At 41.7% G+C, this 21,406-nt stretch overlaps 1 protein-coding gene across 2 annotated transcripts in view; it reads right to left on the bottom strand.

Moving 5' to 3' along the window:
• Positions 1-20,342, bottom strand: part of THSD7B (thrombospondin type 1 domain containing 7B) — an 818,519-nt gene extending 798,177 nt beyond the window's left edge. For both annotated transcript variants that reach the window (XM_087858825.1, XM_045782780.2), the window contains exon 1: positions 20,015-20,342. The gene's annotated coding sequence lies outside the window, so the exon portion shown is untranslated. The remainder of the gene's footprint in view (positions 1-20,014) is intronic.
• Positions 20,343-21,406: the final 1,064 nt, after the last annotated feature.

Raw genomic sequence — 21,406 nt, 5'->3', positions numbered from 1 at the left:
GGCAGCACTGACACCATTGTCCCTTCATTTGTTGAAAATGATGCAAACAGTGGGGCTGCACCAATCTTTTGCCCCGTTGTGCTCTCCCTCCCCCTGCTCTGCGCTGTGGGATAGGGAGCTCATTCCTGCAACCCAGACTCCCCCACTCCCTCACCAACCAGCAAGGCAGGCGCTGGCCAGAGATTTGAGATGCAAGGACAGGAGAAACTGGGTGTTTTTTGTGCCTCTCTCTCTTTCTCGCTCTGCTTACGCACTATTTTCATCAATGGCTGTGACTCCTCTTTTGTGGTGCCAGGTCCCTCTGGGTAGTGCTGGCCTTCAGCTCCAGGAACACCGCCTCCTTCATCGGTAGGGAAAGCAGGTAGGCAGCAGCTTCCTGCTGTAGTCAACCCCTGAACTGCCTTCCCATGCCCTTTGGTTTTTCTTTCTAAAGAAAATGTGTTTAAGGTATACAACATGATGATTTGATATACATATACACAGTGAAATGATTACTATAATCAAGCTAATTGGTATATCTTGTCCACAGTTACTGTGTGTGTGATGAGAGCACCTGAAATCTACTCCCTTAGCAAATTTCCAGTATTCAGTACAGCATTATTAACTATAGTCATTATGCTGTACATTAGATGTCTGGAGTTATTCGCTCTACATAACAGCAACTGTGTATCTCTGACCAGGTTCTCCCCATCTCCCCCCTCCCCCCACCCCCAGCAACCACCATTCTACTCTCTGCTTCTCTATATCTGACCTTTTTAGATTCCACATACAAGTGAGATCACCCAATCTGTTTTTCTTTCTGTGTCTGCTTATTTCCACTTAACATAATATCTTCCGGGTTCATCCATGTTGTTGCAAATGACAGAATCTCCTCTGTATTAAGGCTAAATAATATGCCATTGTGTATGTATGTATATATACAATTTCTTTACCCAATCATCCATCAACAGACACTTAGGTTATTTCTTAGCTCTGAAAAATACCTTTTGAATAAAAATCCATCTTATGTTCCCTCCATCGAACAAGTTGATGTAAGTTCTGTTTTTCCACCTCAGTTCTGCCTGATACAGGGACCACGTGCATAATTAATGAAGAAACCATCATAAATGGTTAGCTCTCTAGGTAAAACACACACACACAAACACACACACACACACACACCACAAACCCATAATCAGCCATAAGCCTTTCACTTACAGGGTATCTAGCAGAAATAAGAGTCCTGAGAAAATAGAGGATGAAGGGAAAATGGACAGAGAGATTCATTTATTTGTCAAGGGCCTACCACTAAGCAGACGATGTGCCAGATGCTGGAGTCATGCAGATGACCAAAAACAAATACAGCCCTGCCTTTATGGTGTCTGGTCTAATGGGACAATATGGGCATCCATGGAAAATCACACAAACACGTGTAAGTTACAACAGCGCACACTCAGCTCTGCTGACACCTGTTTTGAAACTGTGAGGCTGATGTATTAGAGAACAGTGTGAGCATAACGTGGTTTTGTGTTTGCTTACGCAGCGATTTCGTCCCTGAGGAGCTCCAGATGACCACGCACACATCTGCCCCCAGCTGAACAGAGCCCGGTAGGAAAACACCAGTGGAACAGAAGCGCACACCACTTCCAGGGACCTCAGCTCACCCTGGGCCACACCCTCTAGCGGTACAACTTTCCAAAGGATTTCAGAGAGCCTCCCTTCCACCCCTCCACAGCTCACAAGCAGCAGACAGCCTTTCCAAAGGCCACTTCCACAAGTAAACAGCAGATCTTTCTCAAATGAAAACACCGTATTTACTGATGTCTTTACACATTTCTTAATGATTTCACGTGTGCAAAAGTGTACTACCATTTTGTATTAGTTTCTGATCTCTTTTATGTGTCACTGAGGAAGTTTTTCATTTTTGTGCTCCAACTGCATTTTCCCATAAGCCCTGTGGTTTTTCATTGTGCCGCTCTGCATAGCTTGGTGACCTTTTTAAATGTATGTGTTGCATTTCAACAGAACTGACTACATGTTGAATGAAAGGCCATCGGCCCTATGAATGCACATACTAAAAGAAAAGGGAGAGAGGAAACGGAGCATAGGCTAGAGCAGGGTAACTGAAAACAAAGAGACAAAAGTGTGGTCTGGCAGAAGGCCAATGAGCTGGTAGACAGGGACTGCCTGTGGTGCCCCCCAGGCATGGGTCGTGGTGATGGACCACAGTAGACTAGCCAGAGGGAGCTGGGCACCTAAAGCTTCCATTTTCTCAACCATAAAATGTGAAATAATTTGGGACCACATTGAACGGTTACATACAAACACATACACATCTTTGGGCATATATATTAAATTGAAAATAACTACTTGTAAAAGTTCAAGTTATTAATTTTGTCACAAATGCACATTTAAGATCACATAACATGAAATCATGCAGTAATTTTATTTTATTTTTGTAAAGATTTATTATTTATTTTTGAGAGAGAGAGTGCACTCGTGTGTGCACACACAGGAGCAGGGAAGATGGGCAGAGAGAGAGAGAGAATCTCAAGCAGACACCCCGCTGCTGCATAGGGAGCCGGAGGCAGGGCTGGTTCCCACGACCCTGAGATCATGACCTGAGTGGAAATGAAGAGTCAGACGCTTAACTGACTGAGCCAGCCAGGCACCCCTCACACAGTGATTTTTAAAGACTGCTTTTTACACTCATACATTTCATGAAGCATTTTACTCACGACCTTCCCATCCTTTATATGTACTGCTAGCATCGGTGTTTATCTTCACTATGGGTACCCCCCCCCTTCTAATTATTTCTCCTTTAATTATGAGTGGAAAAAATGGAACTCTTTGGCCCTGGTCCAAAGAGATCAGATTTGGACAAGGAATCTAGAACATATGTTTAAATACTTATCCAAAAATTAATATTTGAAAGAGAGTCTTACAGGAAACCTTGGTAGATGATTCTTACTATTCTAAGGAATAAATTGGAGAAGAGTCCTTTACATATAGTGAAAATGAAAAGCAAGTCAAAGTCAGACATGAGGGAGTGGTGAGCCTTGGGGCAAACTAGAATCTTCTCACCCTGCAAAGAGCAGGTCGGGTTTAGCTGGGGTGTGGTGGGGGCAGAAAGAGAAAGAAGAGGGGGACACACACACACACACACACACACACACACACACACACACGCTCACATCCCAAATCGTTATCTGTGATGAAGATAGTCTGCAGCCCTTGCCAATCCAGTCCTTCACCTCTGGCCTTTACATTTCACCCAGTTTCAGAGCAGACTCCTTTGCTTTCCCACAATTTCTGTGCATGTACTCTGAGTACACACCTTTTGCAGAAGGTCTGGCATCTGTCCCTCCATAGGATTAACACTATTTGCATCAAGAGCCAGTCTGTTTGCATTCTTCCATAGGATTGCTGAGACTGAATGGGTCCGTGTGCATGCATATCTATTCCTATTTATAGCAAAATCCCATTTATTATATGTCTAAAACCCAAGAAAACTTAAATAAACAGAACTTATAGTGCCATTCAATGGTAATTGATTTTCTTAGTGTTTCTGGGAATACTCCAAGTTCCTAAAGGAACTCTAAATCATCAAAGCAAGATTAACCTATGTTCAATGAAGTTTCCAAGTATTTTTTCCTGATTCTAACATGATTCACTTAAGAAATGCTTAAATTAGCTCCTACTATATACATAGAAATGTGCTCAGCATATAAGAGAGAATCCAAATATAACACAAGGTTTGGGACCTTAAAGTAATTACAATACTCATATGAAAAGAAAAGCCAGAACATAAATTAAGCTATAATAAAACAATATTTATATTAATGCCACACGCCAACAAAGACACTTTTCTTTCTGCTCTAATGTGTCCTGAGAAACTAGGTCATAAATCTGATTATATATCCCAAAGGAAAAATGCTGTAAATTATGACTAGAAGTTGTTTTCTTGATCAAGGACTTGGCATTTAAAAGAAAATACACACACACACACCACTCAGCAACGTGTCACAAAACAAATAAAAATTACAACAAACCCTAGTAGCTATTTAACATAAGTGTCCCCAAAATGGGATAATAATTATGTAGAAATTATACAATGAGACCCAGTGTACTCGAGTGTACACAGAGCACAGAAATAAAACTCTAATGTAAACTCTAATGTATCATAAACTTACTTAATGCCGTAACGCTGCTCTGATAAACACGAGCATAGCATTAGCCATAGTTTTGCTCAACTTGTTGGATTAGAAGGGTACTTTTGGGATGACCTGATGGCGTGAGTCTTTTCTAAAAATGAGCTGACACATTCTTTTTCTCTAGATAAATTTCCCTGCAGAGCATCTGAGCACTCAGAATTTCTCACTGACCTTACAGCTGACTTAGAGGACCAGGGCAGGTTTTAATAAATGTCTGCGCCTGATGACGATGGCCACACTAGTGTGTCTCTCCCCTCTTAGAAGGACTGACCTAACATTTATTCCCTCCAATCTCTCCGTTCTTTCAAGCATTCTTAAAGTGACAGTTTCTGAATAAAAAAAGATGAAGAAAAGGTAATCCAATAAACAGAGAGTCTATAAATAGGTATCTAAGAATTTAATGGGGAAACCTACCCCTCACCACCAATTATTAGATAGGGGACTGAGGTGTTCTTTGAAAGATGACTCCAATGATAATGCTGTCAACCAGAATATTCTACAAGCACGTCCTTCATTCTTGCCACACTCTGAATCAGTAAGTTTGGTGCTCGTAAGGGCATCTGTGTCCAAATGCATGTTCATCTTTACACATTTCTTAGAATTTTGCCCCTTTTAACTTCTTTTTTAGGCTTCAAAATCTTCCCGAAACAGGGACAAGTCTCTATAGCAAGCAATGTTTCTCCTCATCCCCTGTTAACAGGGTTTTCTTCCATGAAGGACTGTTAGGTTTTCTGCTAATAAATCCTAATTAAATTGCCTTTTACTTACCCAGATCTTGCTCGATTTCCAAAGGCTCATATTTCAATTTCAACTCCATTTTGGAGCCATTCTTTTTGGCAAAACGTTACACATTTCAATCTTTTCCAGTTTATGTGTAGTCCAAAATTACCCATTTTGCTTGTCTAAATCTTCAGTAGTTAATTTGGCAGCTTTAAAACAGAGAATCAAAATGGTAGGATTATGGGAACTTTGCCAATTCATTCTTGGCTTCCCCAATATACTAAGAATCTTCTTTTAATCATCACAATAAAAAGAGACTGGAAAATGTCCATTGGTTTTGACAACTAGGAAGCAATTCATAACTTTGGCAAGAACCCTTCAATGGGAGCAGTGGAGGCAGAATCCAGGCTGGGTGATCTGAAGAGTAAATGCACAGTGAAGACAGTGAGCAAATTCTACCAGTTTCAGGGGGTAGAATGAGGAAGGCAAGAGATCAGGAGATAACTGGGAAGGGAATCAAGAGTACATTCATAACCTCAGGAAGACTGACTTGGAAAGACTTGGGCTTGCATATACTACAGATGAACTTCCGATGGTATGTTATATATAGCACTAAATGTCACTACATTGCACTGCTTCATTTCTCTCCCGTTTGCTTTTGCTCTCGTTCATGCATCCCTAGATCCGAGAGCATGTATAATCGGACTGCGTTGTACGGATTTCTCCTACCTCTGCCACGGGCCCAGACTCTGCAGCAGTATGCTTGCTTTCTGAAGGCTTTTCCTTTCTCCCTTCGAACCGACTCATATGCTGGCTTCAGCTGAACGACATTTCTGAACACACGGCTAGTTCCAACAAGTGGAAAGGCTTCTCCCCTTCCAGTGGAATTGTTTGCTTTCTCTTTGCCCTGTCATTTCTCATCTTGGATTTGCTATCACTCTCTTATCAAATATGTGTCTGTGTTCCTTGGTGTGCATGTGTAATACGCGCCTGTGTGCACCTGCTCACACGTGTGCCTTCCCAAATTTCCATCATCATACAGTCACTTCCTCAGCCGTCACAGCATAAATGATTTCATACTATTTTGAGCATCCCTGAGCTTTCAGTTCTTGGGGCTGATTGACTACTTTGCTATTTCGAGTGCTTTTATCTTGTAGGCATTTACCAAACATCTACACTTGCCAAACTTGTTGCCAAATCAATGGATAATTCTATATCAGTGTACATTTTCCTGCCACACACTGCCACACACCAGGACAAAACTGTTTACCTTAGATTATAAGGATTTGGGTCTCACTTTATTTAGACTGCGAGCATCACAAGTTTTCAAAAACACAGAGTTGGAGACTGTGATCGAGTTCTATGCAGACCAGTAAACCAGGGATAAGCCATTCTGCCAGCATTGCCAGGCTGCAGGGGGAGTGTATCGTTGTTTTTGTTGTTTTTAATGAATCTTCAAGAGGTTTCTTTAAGCCACTGACTTCAAAACCCTATATAAAATAAGATTTTATTTTAAAGAAAATATAAATATCCAGTGTTAGAGACTAGCATATATGACCCAGAATGAGAAATAATCTTGAGAGAACTGTATGAAAAAGCAAATAGGTTGACAGAGATTCCAATTTCTCCTTCCCATGCTGAATCTACTAATCTATTAAACTGCACAGAAGCGTTTTTTTTTTAATCTTTGAAGCATCCTTCCTCTTTTTTCCTCCCACCTCCACATGAACTCTATGAAAATTCCTTAAGGATGGCCAATTCTTGGGATGAACTCTTTTAATCTATCAAAGTATATTAAAGCTCTGGCATGTAAAATGCTAAAGAAATGTTTTCCTGATGATCTGATGCCCAGCTTATATCAGTTTTTCTGTAAGCAGCTCAAAGAGCCAAACTAAGACTGCAGCATATTCTAGGGACTTTATGGGATATTCAAAGAGGGCTCCATCCCTGCAGGTTATAAAGCTTTGCTAATTTTTAGCTGATTCCTTTTTGTTCACAAACACTAAGTGGTCATCCTGGTATTGTTTAGCACTATATTCTTTTTTTTAATTTAACATATTTTATTTCCCCATATATTCAAACTATTACCATTTCAACATGCGATATAAAAAATGAGGTACTTAACTTTCATTTTTCATACTGTTTGAAATCCAGGAGGCATTTTCCACTTAAAGCACACTCCAACTTGGACTAGCCATATTTTAAGTGATCGCTAGCCCTACGTGTCTAGTAACTATCACATTTATTGACCTGTACAGGTCTAAACCAGAAGTCCTACGAGGGCAGGGACCTGATCTATTTTGTTCACTGCTTTGAAAGAGCCAGGCATGTGGTTTATACTCAAGAAAAATTTGCTGAATAAATTAATAATGTGATGAAACTAAATTAAAAGTAAACTGTATATATTCATTATACGTATAGTATTTCCAAAAGATTCTGATGATTTTCTAGATTTTTCAAAAAAAAAAAAAAAAGACTGAGCTATTAGATACAATGCTAAAACTCTTCATAAAAAAGAAAAGCCTCTTTGGAACTTTGTTACTTGTTGGTCTGGTATTCAATCTGAAGAAATCTAAATCACTTTATCCTCTGTGTATGTGTTCTGATCACTAAAACCTGCACACACTTCTAAAGTTCAAAAGAGCCTAGACTCACCCCCCTGTCCCCAACCCCTCTGCACTGCCCCCCTCACCCAACCCCAGCCCTACCCTACAGCTCCTGGTCACTCTGGGACCATCATATTCTGCACTTGAGGGCTCTGTAGCAGGAGAGCACCTTGGAGCACCTAACCAGCCAGATGGCCGGAAGACAAATCCTCTGTTCATCTCTTTGAGCACCTAATCTCCTTCAAGAATAGTTTCAACACACTGAAAGAAGCTCCTGAATTATTCTTTGCGGTTTTTTAGTCTTCAGAATGAAAGAGTTTCTTAGAAATATAGAGAGTCTGAAAATATTGATGGCACCAAAGAAAAAGACTGTAGAATTCAACTTGAGCAAACCACAGATTTAAAAATAATATCCAAAAGCTGAAGAACTGGTGGTTCTAACTAATGAATGTGAAGGCCTGGGTTTTTTTCCAGTTTTATTTGGAAATAATTGATATACCTCACTGTAGAAGTCTAAGACATACAGCATGATGGTTTTATTTACATCTACCGTGAAACAATTACAGAATAGGTTCAGCTGGCAAATGTCTTCTCATATAGACACAAGAAAAAGAAGAGAAAGAGAAAAAGGGAAAAAAATGTTCTCCTCGTGATGCGAACTCTTAGGATCTCCTCTCTTAACAACTTTCCTGTACGTCCTACGGCAGGCTCAGCCATTCTAACTGAGGTGATATCTCAGTGTGGTTTTTTGCTTTAAACTTTTATTATAGTTTATTGTTATAATCTATTATTGTTGTTGTTAATCTCTTACTATGACTAACTTGTAAATTAAAATTTATCATAGGTATGTATGTACAGGAAAAAGACGTTTTGTGACTATCCATAGTTTCAGGCATTCACTGGGGCCTAGAACATATCCTCCATAAGGCGGTGGGGGGGGGGGGCTACTGTACTTTGTTTTCTTTAAAAAACAGTGATTATTTCTCTGATTATATGGTAAACACACTCATTATAGAATTTAGCAAAACATCCATAATTTCACCTCCTCACCCAGAGACAATCACTGTTAAAACTATGGTTCTTTCAAATATATTTATAAGTATATATAGATTTTTACAAAGTTCTATTATGACACATGATGTTAAACATTATGCTTTTAACACTTATATTTGCCTCTACGTTCCTATATAATTAAATAGTATTTTAAAACATGGCTCTAACAGCCACATTCATGCCATCCTAACATTTTCTGTTTTTTTTTATTTATTTTTATTTAAATTCAATTAACATATAATGTATTACCGGTTTCAGAGGCAGAGGTCAGTGATTCATCAGTCTTATATAACACCCAGTGCTCATCACATCACATGCCCTCCTTAATGTCCATCACCCAGTTACCCCATCCCCCCACCCATCTCCCTTCCAGCAACCCTCAGTTTGTTTCCTATGATTAAGAGTCTCTCATGGGGCACCTGGGTGGCTCAGTAGGTTAAGCAGCTGCCTTCGGCTCAGGTCATGATCCCAGAGTCCTGGGATTGAGCCCCACATCAAGCCCCACATCGAGCTCCCTGCTCAGCGGCGAGCCTGCTTCTCCCTCTCCTGTTCCCCCTGCTTGTGCTATCTCTCTGTCAAATCAATAAAATCTTAAAAAAAAAAAAAGTCTCTTATGCCTTGTCTCCCTCTCTGATTTCACCTTGTTTAATTTTTCCCTCTCTTCCCCTATGATCCTCTGTTCTGTTTCTTAAACTCCACATATTGGAGAGATCAGATGATAATTGTCTTTCTCTGACTGACTTATTTCGCTTAGCAGAACACCCTCTGGTTCCATCCACGTCCTTGTAAATGGCAAGATTTCTTTTTTTTTTTTTTTTTTTTTTTTTTGATGGCTGAGTAGTTTGGAATGGTTCTTATTGTGATCTTAATTTGCATTTTTCTAATGACTAGTGATGTTGAGCATCCTTCATGTACCTGTTGGCCTTTCGTATATCGTCTTAGGAGAGATGCCTATTCAGGTCATTTGCCCATGCTTTATTTGGGGTTTTTTTGTTTTCTCACTGTTGGGTTATATGAGTTCTTTATATATTTTAGGTATCAACCCTTATCAGATGTATGGTTTGCAAATATTTCTTCCCATTCCATGGGTTGTCTTTTGACTTTGCTGATGATTTCTTTTGCTATGCAGAAGCTTTTTAACTTGATGTAGTCCCACTTGTTCATTTTTTACTTTGTCGCTTGTGCTTTAGTTGTCATACCCAAAAAAATCATTACCAAGACCCATCTCAAGGAGCCTTATTCCTTAAGAGTTTCATGATTTGGGGTTTTACATGTAAGTCCTTAATCCATTTTGATTTTTTTTTTTTGAGGGGTGTATATGGGTCCAGCTTCACCTTTTACATCTGAAAATCCAATTGTCCCAGCACCATTTGTTGAAGAGACTGTCTTTCGGCATTGAGTATTCTTGGCTCCTTTGTCAAATATTAGTTGACTGTACATGCTTGGGTTTATTTCTGGGCTTGTGATTCTGTTTCATTGCTCTATTTGTCTGTTTTTACACCAGTACCATACTGTTTTGATGACTATAGCTTTACGGTACATCTTGAAATGAGGAAGTGTGATACCTCTTGCTTTGTTCTTCTTACTCATGATTTTTTTGTTGGTTTGGGGTCTTTTATAGCCCTCTATTCTTCAATAGTCATTGGAAGCCTTATACAGGCATACATAAACGTAATTTGTATCCCACCCCACTCCCCACCTCTCACATCCACATTTCCAAGAATTATTTAATGTAATTGTCAAGTTTCTTCATCCTCAGAACAAAATAGAATTATTATATTTTCTACACTGAGGAGTCTTTTATTGAGGTTAAATCCTACCATGATGCTGGCATTCGAAGGGGCCCACATTTCCTTCAGGTTAATACCACCTTTCTCAACTGCAGCTGATCTGTCAGAAGTCGCCAACTGGGGTCAGCAGAGGAGTGAGCACAGTAGCAAAGAAACCAAGACTAGACTTACTCATCTTCATTATTTAAAATGAGATTTTTATACAAGTGGTCCCATTATAAATATGGTGTTATGGCTATTTTTTGAATTCATGTCTATAAACAAAATCAATGTACCTCTTCCACTTACTCCAACACACACCAAATGCATAGTTATTCTCTGCAAGGTGCAAAAGATCCAAATATGAGTAAGACACATTCTCTGCTCCTCTGGAACGCATCCTTAGTAAGACAGCTAGACATATATAAGTAAGTTAATTTGGCTTTGCCGAGGGGGGAGGATGTGCATGCCACATCTCCCCAGTTAGACTGCAAATTCCTGGAAATTAGGGCTAGTGTCCTATAGTTACTTTTATACTCTGTGCCATGGACACAGAAGGTACTCGATCAATAACCTCTGAATGTATTTCTAGAGCTCACAAACAAATGCATCTTGCACTTTCCATTGGTTTGTCTTGCTCTGTGAAAACTGTTTAGTTGTTAAAAAAAAAATCTGAAAGACGTGCCACACTGGGGATATATTATGTCCACAAGCCATATGTTCTACTTCCACCAACTCTATAATCCAAATGAAATACCTAATATTCATGCACATAATATTAGATGACAGATCCTCAGAGTCTGTCTCCACAAGGAAATTCTTCCCTATGAAGTTAAGAATTTTTCTTTCTTTTCAAATGAAGCCTTGTCCTTAATATTTTTCTTTTAATAAGCAACTGAAGTCAGACTTAAACTACCCATGTAATATGCCCCCTCAAAGAGACTTGGCATTATTAATGTTTCACGTTATCATGTATAGCTGAATAAAGGTTGCACTTACAAAGGAGACACAGGACTTTTTTTGTGTGTTCCACGCAATGAAAGGCATGTCACATTCTGCTTTTTCAACTGAAGCATGCCGCAGCCCAGAGGGTCAGTTACTGTCAAAAATTCGACTTGAGAAAGGCCCTTCAGATCACTGAGAAGAATGCTACCTGCCAGAAAATGAATCCAACCTACCCAAAAAATTACTACAATTTGGTCAGAAATATCACTTCGGTGGGCCGCATGTCATTTCTGACTGCAGTAATCATAATAAGGGGTGAGTAACAGAGAACAGAGAAATACACACGAAGTGTAAGTGAGGGGGAAAAAATGGTTAAGTTCACTCTTAGGTAAAGGTTATTTTTTCTTTCTCATTCTTACTAGAGATAAGCAGATTCTCAGCTGTGCCCATTTCCTATGCATCAGCCTACACAGCTACCCCAGCAAACCAATAAAAAACAAGCAAAAATAATAAACCACAAAAGAAACTGCATTCTTTAGCCTGGAAATGAGAAGGGCGAGGCGATTTCATAATGTGTATGAATAGTTGTAAAGTGGAAGCAATCCAGATACGCTCCATCTTCGCAAATGAAAGACACATGGGATTCGTTTTGTAACAGATGAGATACAGAGAAAGCTTCCTATTTTACAGGTTTTTAAAGTAAATACGTTCCTGAGAGAAGTCATGGAAGTGTTTTAAGAATTTTTTTGTAGAGATTATTCACACTGGTATTTAAGGGCAAAATTAATACATAGATGAATGGCCTCCCACACACAAAGACGGATGGGTGATGCCTTGGAAGGAAACTTGGCAGTCAACAGACAGAGGTAGAGTAGAAATGTTCCTAGCATGGGTTCTAGTCATGTCCCATATGGTGGCCACCCCACCACAGGTGGCCACAGAGCACTTGAAACATGGCTAGTCTGAACAGAGATGTGTTTGTAAGTGAAAAAAAATAACTTTTTCATAATTGTCACATGTTGAGATGATGATAGTCTAGATACGTTAGGTTAATAAAATATACTATTAAACTTCAATTTTTTTTCCTTTTATAATGTAGCTACTAGAAAATTTAAGATTGCACACGTGAATTATATTTGCGGCTTGCATTCAATTTCTATGGAGGAGTTCTGCTCCTAAGCTCAGACTGCCTGAGTGCAGATTCTGACCCGGAGCAAGTTATTTACCTTTTCTGCATCTATAAAATGGGAGAAAGAATACAACCAACTTCAAGATTTTTTAGAAGATTTCATAAATTAATATATGTAGAATAATATCTGGCATATAGTAAATGCTCAATAAATCTGCTATTAATATCCAATGCACACATCCCTCTGCAGAATAGCCCGGCGTGTCATTGTTTACCCTCAGTTTGAATACCTCAAAGAAGGGAAACTCACATTTCCTTGAGACAGCCTATGGCATTTCTCGACATCTCTGAATGTGAAAAAGTTCAATCCTGGAATAAGTAAAAATCTCTCTTTACAATTTTGAATCTTCTGAGCTTCTTTATATGATTGTGCCAAAGGCAAAAAGAGAAACTGGTCCTATTCCAACACTCTATCTCTATGATAGAAAAGAGATTTTGGTATTGGAAATGGAGATATTATATATTCCCATGGAAGTTCATGTCAAGAGACCTCATGCTGATCCAGCAAAACACTCTGAAGGAACAGATCTTCAGAAATATGACTTGTTCATACATGCTTACCTAAAGAACCATCCTCCTTTTCTTAGCAAGGTTGCCTGCCTGCAAACAAGAACACTTTCCTGTTGGGATGCACATAGAGCTAAGAGAACAGACAAGGGCGCTCACCTGACCAGACCGCTCAGGCTGATTACGGGAGTGACCAAAGCTACTGCCAGTCTACCCATACTCATATGGGTAAACTGGTTTTCCCCCTTTCCCGCTCTTTATGCTAATCTTAAGAGCCAATATTTTGTATATTTGGTAGAACAATTCTGTGATAATGATAAGCCATTAATAAAAAGGAATATGATGTGGATTTCCTAAGTATGCCTGGATTTTCTGAGTCTTCCAATGGTTCCTCAGGAAGCCCACGTTTTTATATATGTCTCGAGCTCTTTACAGTTCTAAGACATTACCATCTTCATGCATAAGGCCTGTGTCAAATCAAAATGCAGCCTTTCCCAATATCTCTAAAGGACACTTCCACCTCCAGGTAGAAATGATTCAGCAATTCTCTTCCTGTCAGTCACCTCTGTTTGTGGGGTGACTCTGGCATCAAGTGAGTATGTGTGTGCTCTCGAATTTGGGAGAAACACCAGCTGAGGCTGAGACTAATTCGTTGACCCAAACTTCAGGCTCTAGGGCAGCCTAGTGTGTGAGGAGCAGAATTAGGCTGTGCAGTCCAACAGATTGGGACGTGAATCTTAGCTCGCGGGTTTACCAGCTGCACTGGCCTCACACCAGGTGCCAAAGGTCCCTCAGCCTCCATTTCCTAGTATGAAAACAATGACACGAAATAATAGAACCCACATTGCAACATTAGCATGAAGATTAGACATACTGATTCTAATGCACCTTGCCTGGTATGCAGTGTGCAGTAAATAATCAATAATTAGGAGTCCCTCTTGTTGCTTACCAGGTTATTACCAAGCCTTGCCTTAGGGATGATCAAAGGGCTGTTACTACCCAGCCCCTATATTTCATCACATCCTGCTCTCCAACAGGTTCCAGAATTCTCAAAAGAGACTTGCCTTTTCTCATTCACATCCTTTACTATCAGACCTCCACAAGTAGATGCTAGTAAGAAAACTGACTCAATCAAACATTAAAATTAGAATTTACCACCTGAGTTGCTTGGACAGAGAGAGGGCTTTGTGAGTTGGCATAATCAGAGAAAGCTCAGTGGAAGTATAATTAAAACCGGGTCTTGACTAATAGGTAGAATCTGGATAACTGGGGGTTGGGGGTGGAGAAGGCAGCATTTGGGGAATTTTTAAGCAGGTGTGGGTCTTGTGGGGGACGTAGAGGGGGCAGACCTTATAGAGGAAGGTGGGTGGTAAGAAGTTAATGGCTGGCCTGAGTATATGTGATATATGACTTGGAACACTATTTGTTCTGTTCAAGAAAGAAGCATAATTTGAGTTGTGTTTTTCAGGGCCCACCCGGCAGTGTTTGTTTGTATTTTTAGCTAGAAGAGATCCAGAAAAAAGTCCCAAAAAATTTTCCTGAAGGAGTCTGTGAAGTCAACAACATTCCATTTCTCTCCGTGATTGGCCACAAGACGTTCCAGTTCGTAGAATGGGTCAATTCAGGTGAGGTGAAGCTTATTAACAATTCTTGAACCGCAAAAAATGAACAGAAGTCAACATGAAATAAATTGAGTTAATTCTGAGGACTAGAAATGGAGATGGAAAAAAATAATTACTTTTTCTCCAAAAGAAAAAAAGCCTGTTGAACTACTCCCACATACATACATTTTAATTAAGTCGTCTGAGACAACTGTGTGGGGCAGGTTGTACAGCTGCAGCTGACGAGCTGCATGAGAAATCTGGTTTTGCCCCCTTACCTACAGTATGCCTTAGAATGCTTAGTTTATGTTTTGGAGGAAAACAAATTAAATTGAAGGTACAGTGGCTTTATATGCCTTGACAACGCAATTAAAAGGTATCTAGTTACCTTTGAGCTCTTGGGCAATATAAATGTAGGCAGATAATAATATTTAAGTGTTTTTAACAAGTATAAATGTTAGCCATAAAGAAAATTAACATGTACATTTAAACAGAGTTCAAGTTCAGCTGCTTGATTGTGCCAATGGTTACATTTATTCATGTTATAAGTAAAAATATCAAAGGATGATAAAAATATTTACCAAGTGTTAGGGGCTCACCAACCGAGCAGAATAAGCTCTTGCAAAACCCTGGAGCCGGACCCAAGGCCTCCCTGTCACATATAGCAAGTGGGGACTCTCTTAGTGGCTGTAAGGAGATAATCTAAGAGGTGTCAAAGGGGTGCTCTGTAGGACTGAGGCGGTGATGGGCCCTTCAGGGAGCTTATAACAGTACTCATTTACCAAGTGGTACAAAGGTACTTCGATATTTTTACAACCAGTAAGGCCATATCAGTGCACACCGGCTGAATCACCCTGAATATATCTACCGTAAGCACAAAGGGCAGAAATCAATAGAGGAGAGCCCAGAAGGAAACTCTGCAAGGAGAGATTAATGCAAGCCTTAGTCTTATTACAATTAAAATCTTCCATTTATATGTGCTACTTGGTATGCTTTTTAAAACACCCGCCTGAAAACAGTTTTTAAATATACATTACTACAAAACTATAGTCTAAGAACAAGGCAATGGTGCCTACCTGTTAGGAAGCTGAGAGCTTTTCTCAACATCATGATTCTTCCAGAAGTAATGAGCTGTTCGCTAACATAACACTAGGGTACAAATCTGCACCCAACCCACATGCAGGCAAGGGGAACACGGCAGAGTTTCTCTCCAGCCAAGGCACTGAAGAATCGTTTGGGGTTCATTACTTAGGATTCTGTTTTTAGCTACAGCATATTTAATTAGAAGAGGCTCATAATTAAAATATGTCTAGAGAGGCAAAATCAAAAGCAAGCATCCTGTCCCTTGCTGCAAAATACCTAAGTTCCACAGTTATAGCCTTTTGTTCCTCACAGGAAACAGTTCCACATTTTTACAGATCCTTACACGCACGTCAATATCCAAACCTTCCCGATACGGGAACATCTCTTTTCTAAACTTCAAAAAATTCTACAGATTCACACATCACACAAGAAGTTGTACTTTTAGAATCCACGAATTGCAAACATACCTAATGACCAAAAACTAGTATGAATAGTGATGCCTTTAAATGCCTAGGTTTTACTTATCACCAGAGCATATACGCACTCTTAAGATACAGTCGCCCTTATATATGCTGCATAATGTAACTGTTCAGATTACAGACCAAGACTTGGACTAAACTCTCTACCTTGCAATAACTCTGAGTTCCCACCAGCACTGAAACTGTATTCCACGGCATCTCTAGTCTGGTTTCAGAAGCCTAGCAAAAGACATGGAGTAATTGGATTTCACTAATATTCTAGTTCCCCTTACTAATGAATTGCTTGATCTAGTCGCTACAGAAAGCTAATAATAAATCATGGGTAGATTACAATTGAAAAAATAACTAAGTATGTATATTTCGTAATAACTGGTCCACTCCAGGCAAGATGGCTCAGAATGAAGGCATCATCCTGGGAATTCAATGACTGTGATCTCTACTTCCTCCTCCATCAGGAGCTGCATACAAGCTGACAGCGAACTGCACCTAATCCTCCTTGACTTGCTCTCATCAAGAGCTGCTGTTAGCTATTGTAAATCACCACCCATGAGAATACCAGTTTAAAACATCAACAAAATAATCCCAATTAATGGAGAAATTTTAGCGGGTGAATAAAATGTTTATCACTGAAGCAAGAGCAGACTTAACATCTGCTAAAACACTGATCCCACTCAAACTCAGAATCTCCAAAATTTCTAGAATTAAAGCAGAGTTTTAAAAAAAATCTTTCTACTTTCACAGGTTTAACGTGTTAATTATCACTTAGATATTAATCTCGTTAACAGCTCTAAATTAAGGAACTGTGTTATATTTAGGAAGCTGCCTGGTGTTCAAAGTGAGTGCAGCTGCTTCTTTTATAGTTAGAGACTGGAAAAGTGTCTTCTTTTAAAAACATGAAGCATTTATGTGTAGTCCATATTCAACAGCCCAAAAGCATGTCTAAGAAGCTCATGTACATAGTTGTGAATACTGTAATACCCTCTAGTTAGTCAAAGACCCACCCTTTACCCTTTGTCTGTAGAGCATCCCTGAAGCTGTGCTGGTGATGTTCTTTTCTCCACCAAGTGGTATAGCTGTCTCTACTTAGAATCCTTTAATCTGTTTGTCTCGATCGTGTACTTAATATATTGTACCATTTGTCATTGTGACTCTTAATTCAATAGGACCAGTCAACTATTCTTCATCATTCTATTCAAACTTTTGAAGCAATGTTATTACTTTCACGCCTAATCTTTGTAAAGGTGTGCAGAACAGTGAAACCGCAGTTTTGGCAAGATGGTTTTTCTTTGAGGAAATCATATGACTTCAGCTTCACTTTGTGAAGTGTAATTAAAGTGAGCTGATATGCTTTGGAATTTTTCTTGTTTGGACACTCCTCTTCCACTAACTTAGCTCCTTTTCATGCTGCTTTCTTTGTCAGTCTGTTATTTAAGAACAAACTTTTCTTTTAGAGATATTAATAAAAGAATCATTCCTTCCAAAACAAGAGTTGCAGCAAAGCAGACAAGGTTCTTAATAGCTTCTCTGATGAAGTACATTACAGCAGTACCATTTTCCTTTAATTCTTTACTTTCTTTCTCTCGGAAGTCACACTCAGCAGAGACCAGAAAGGTGCCTTTAGCTACTATCTATTAATACCAATACTCAAAGAGTGGAGTCTGTGTTTGTACTGTTATTATCAGTAATTTTGTCCACCTGCTTCACATTCTTCCTGTTTCTTAGCCCTTCAAACTCTTTAACAAGCAACAACTTTGATTAAAACAGTGGGGGGGGGTGCAGAGGAATAAGAAACATTGTAAAGATCATTTTTCAAGTATTGTTTTAAATATTAAGGTAGATGTAAAGTAAGCCCACTTGTTCTGAACCCTCAAAATGGACTATCTGACTCTATCGGCAGGAGCAGTCCTTTCCTGGACAATCCATCTCCAAGCACTTGCCACGGATTAATCTCAAACCTTCAGAACTCTGAGTGGTTTGTAGGTGTTCAGCGATGCTAGAACTGGTCGGTGCTAAGGTGCAAGACTATGCCACACTTTTTAAGTCAGAAATTGTATCTGTGTTGTTACACATCAGGGGGATTATCTTCAGAATTCTTTTTTACTTAAATTTGCACAAAGAAGAGTTTCCAGTCCTCAACTCCCAGCAGTTAGGTAAAAAAAAAAAAAAAAAAAAAAAAGCACAATGCCTGGGCATAAGAAGCCAATTCCAGGGAATCTGCCCAGCTGGCTCATCTACCACAAAAAAGCGGAAAACTGGCCACATTAAGTTTTAAAAGAAGACTACTGGTATTAATGGCATTGAGGTTTAAAAACAGCAAAGCTTCAAAGTGAAGCCTCAAGACAGGGACTTTATATAGCATTCAACCCACAAATACATGAGCCTTTCACTCACTATTAGATAAGACTTCTTGATTTGGTTAGTAATCCTAAGTGGCTTTCAGGGAGCCTTACCCAATGGCTGTAGTACGCAGCCCAGAGTGCAAACCAGCTTCCCTGGAGATTGCTGCCTCCCAGTTACCCAACAAACCCAGTCTGTCCTGACACCGCCTGGAAGATAAATGTATCATCTTCACATTCAAAGATTGCCTATCAAAAGGAAATTCCAGATGCACATGTGCACAACTATACACATACACACACACACTACAGCCTAGCTGACATGTACCCACAGGTGTACCCCTTAAAACACCAACAAGGCTCCGCCAGGCAGGGTGTCATTTACAAGAGCACAAACGCACTTAAAGCACACCACCTGGCAATGAACGGAGCACCAAATAACGCTGGCCTCTTCCATAACACACCCAAGTACTATAATCTTAAGTCAAACTCCACCTTGACCATAGGAATCAAATAAAATTGTAATAGCTCTTAAGAAATACTCAGAATACTTCCAAGAAAAAGTACCAGTACATCACACACCCGTCTCCTGAAATAAAGTGTATTTAAAAACAGACTGACAGAGCTTAAAGCCCTCTTCCCCAAACACACACACCCCAAGCTTTCCAACTTCTAGACTCCAAACTATGCGGACTTGAAAAAGGGGAGGTTGATTTGCGTATTCAAATAACTTTAATACTGAGGGAGGTGTTGTTAGAAAGGAAAGGTGACAGGAACATATGGGTGATGCTTTAGACATTACGTGCGTCCTCCTTCTCGTCCCTCACTCTCACCCTCTGTTCCCGGTTTTCTCTGGATAAACTGCGAGATGACAGGGCAGACCCAGGAGTCCCATTCTCCCCAGCTCGCCCCTCGCCCTCATCGGGGACAATGGAAGTGTAAACTGTTGCTGCAGCCGCCTGACACTCCACTGATAAATCAGAGGAAACTGCAAAACTTCTTGACTCGCTCAGCTATCCTCCAGGGGCAGTGAACGCCCACGCGCAGATTTCACAGTCAGCACTACCGAGAGGGAACCCTCAGTCAACCTGTTTGCAAAGCCCGCAGAACTCCCCGCCCTCCAATCCTGAGCTCCGAGGCTCCCAGCACAGGATGAGGGACCCCGGGTTCCCTTCATCAGTAACCCCCAAAGCAAGCTGGAAGTGCGGGAACACGGCTCCTCATGCCCCAATCTCATGGCTTGGTCCCTTCGTCTGAGGTCTCTGCCCAGGTCTCCGCTTGGGGTATCCCCATCCGCCAAAGCCCGGGCTCTCCGCACCTTGCACCCTCCCCGAAGAGGCGTCGGAGAAGCTCCGCTTGCAAGTTCCCACGTCTGACCGGGAGAAGGGGTGAAAGAGGCTGCCCAGGGAGCAGAGAGCAAAGTCTGTCCACGGCGCACCCCCCCCCCCCCCAGCCCGGGCCGCTGCCAGCTCTCTCCCGCGCCGGCCAGGGGCTGGGCATCCCCCGCTCGGGGCGCAGCGCGGCCGCACTCACCCGCCTCGCCGGAGCCGCCGCCGCAGCCTCTGGGAGCCGCCGAGCCCTGAGCTTCCCGAGCGCAAGAAAGATGGTGGTGTGTGTCGGGAGACCACCCATTCCAGCGTCTGGCAACCTCAGCACTGAAGGAAGAGGAGGAGGACGAAGAGGAGGAGGAGGAAGGAACGGCGCAGTCGGACGCCATCTGCTGTACACCTCTGCGCAGCCATTGGCTGTCTGGTGCGTCCCCGGGAGCCGCGGGGCGCGGGGCCGCGGGGAGCCACCTTGCGCCTCGCCTCCCCCGGCAGCTGCTGCCGCCTTCCCCGCTTCTCCCCCTTCCGCCTCCTCCCCTTTCCACCCTCCCACCCCCAACCCCCTCCTTCGCCTAGCGCGCACGCACCCGCCCGACCCTTGGCTCAGCCCTCTGCCCCGAGAGAGAGCCGCCGGCGCACTGGCCTCAACCTCGGCTCTCCCGCTCCCGGTGACTGCTTCCCGCAACTTTGAAGCTTCGGGGTGCAGGTGCAAGCCGGGTGAAGGTGACTCCCTCGCTGGCCTGAGCCTGGGACCCCAAGCCTATGATCGCCATGGACAGGGGCGAGCCCTTTGCGCCCTGGGATCCACGAAGTAATGAGGGGGAAAAGGAGGAAGAGAGAGTGGGTGTTTTACTCATCATTTATAACCGCCCCCCCAACACACAGACTCGTACGAACACTCACACCATAAAGCACACACACACACATAGAGCCATGCCGCCCGGTCCGATGGTCAGGCGTTCCTCTGCAGTCCCCCTTCCCCCCCCCCCCCCACGAGAGGACTTCAGTATTACAGGCAAAAAGACAAGATCCCAGCGGGATATGTAAAAAAGACAGAAGGGGGGGGGGGGAATGGGGGTGACTCCAGGGGGAAAGCCAAAGCCCGGGTCCGCACCTTCCTGGACGTCCCCTTGTTGGGGGCTCTCAGAGGCTGTCAGCTTATGCAGACCAGAGTCTGGAAAAACCGCTAGCTTCAGCCTCTTTTATTAAAGGGTTTTTTACTCCTGGAGCTTGGGAGGTGGGAGGGCGGGTGCCACGGAGGGAGGAAGAGTGCCTTTGGCTCCTGGGTGGCAGAGGCCCCTGGCAGCGGAGGAGGTGGGAGAGTTAAGTCCGCCCTGGTGAGGCAGGAGTGCAGAGAGCACGTGGGCAGACGAGGAGCACAGGCTCTTAGAGTCATTTGCTTACTCTCTGACACTTTTTCCAAACCCTCTGGTTTTTGACACCTTTGATCTAGGGAACTTCTTAGGCTTGTTCAGAAAGATGAAGTTTCTTCAAAAGGGAGAAAGAGGGAAAAGCATGAAGACTACCTATTGCCAATTACAGGATATTTTGCCTGTCATACCTCTTTAAATGTGTGAGCCCAGCGACAGCAGGGATTGTA

This window comes from Ursus americanus, chromosome 1 (genome assembly GCF_024610735.1).
Source record: "Ursus americanus isolate L20-20 chromosome 1, mUrsAme1.1.p, whole genome shotgun sequence".
NCBI lineage: Eukaryota > Metazoa > Chordata > Mammalia > Carnivora > Ursidae > Ursus > Ursus americanus.
This window is presented reverse-complemented; position numbering and strand designations above follow the sequence as displayed.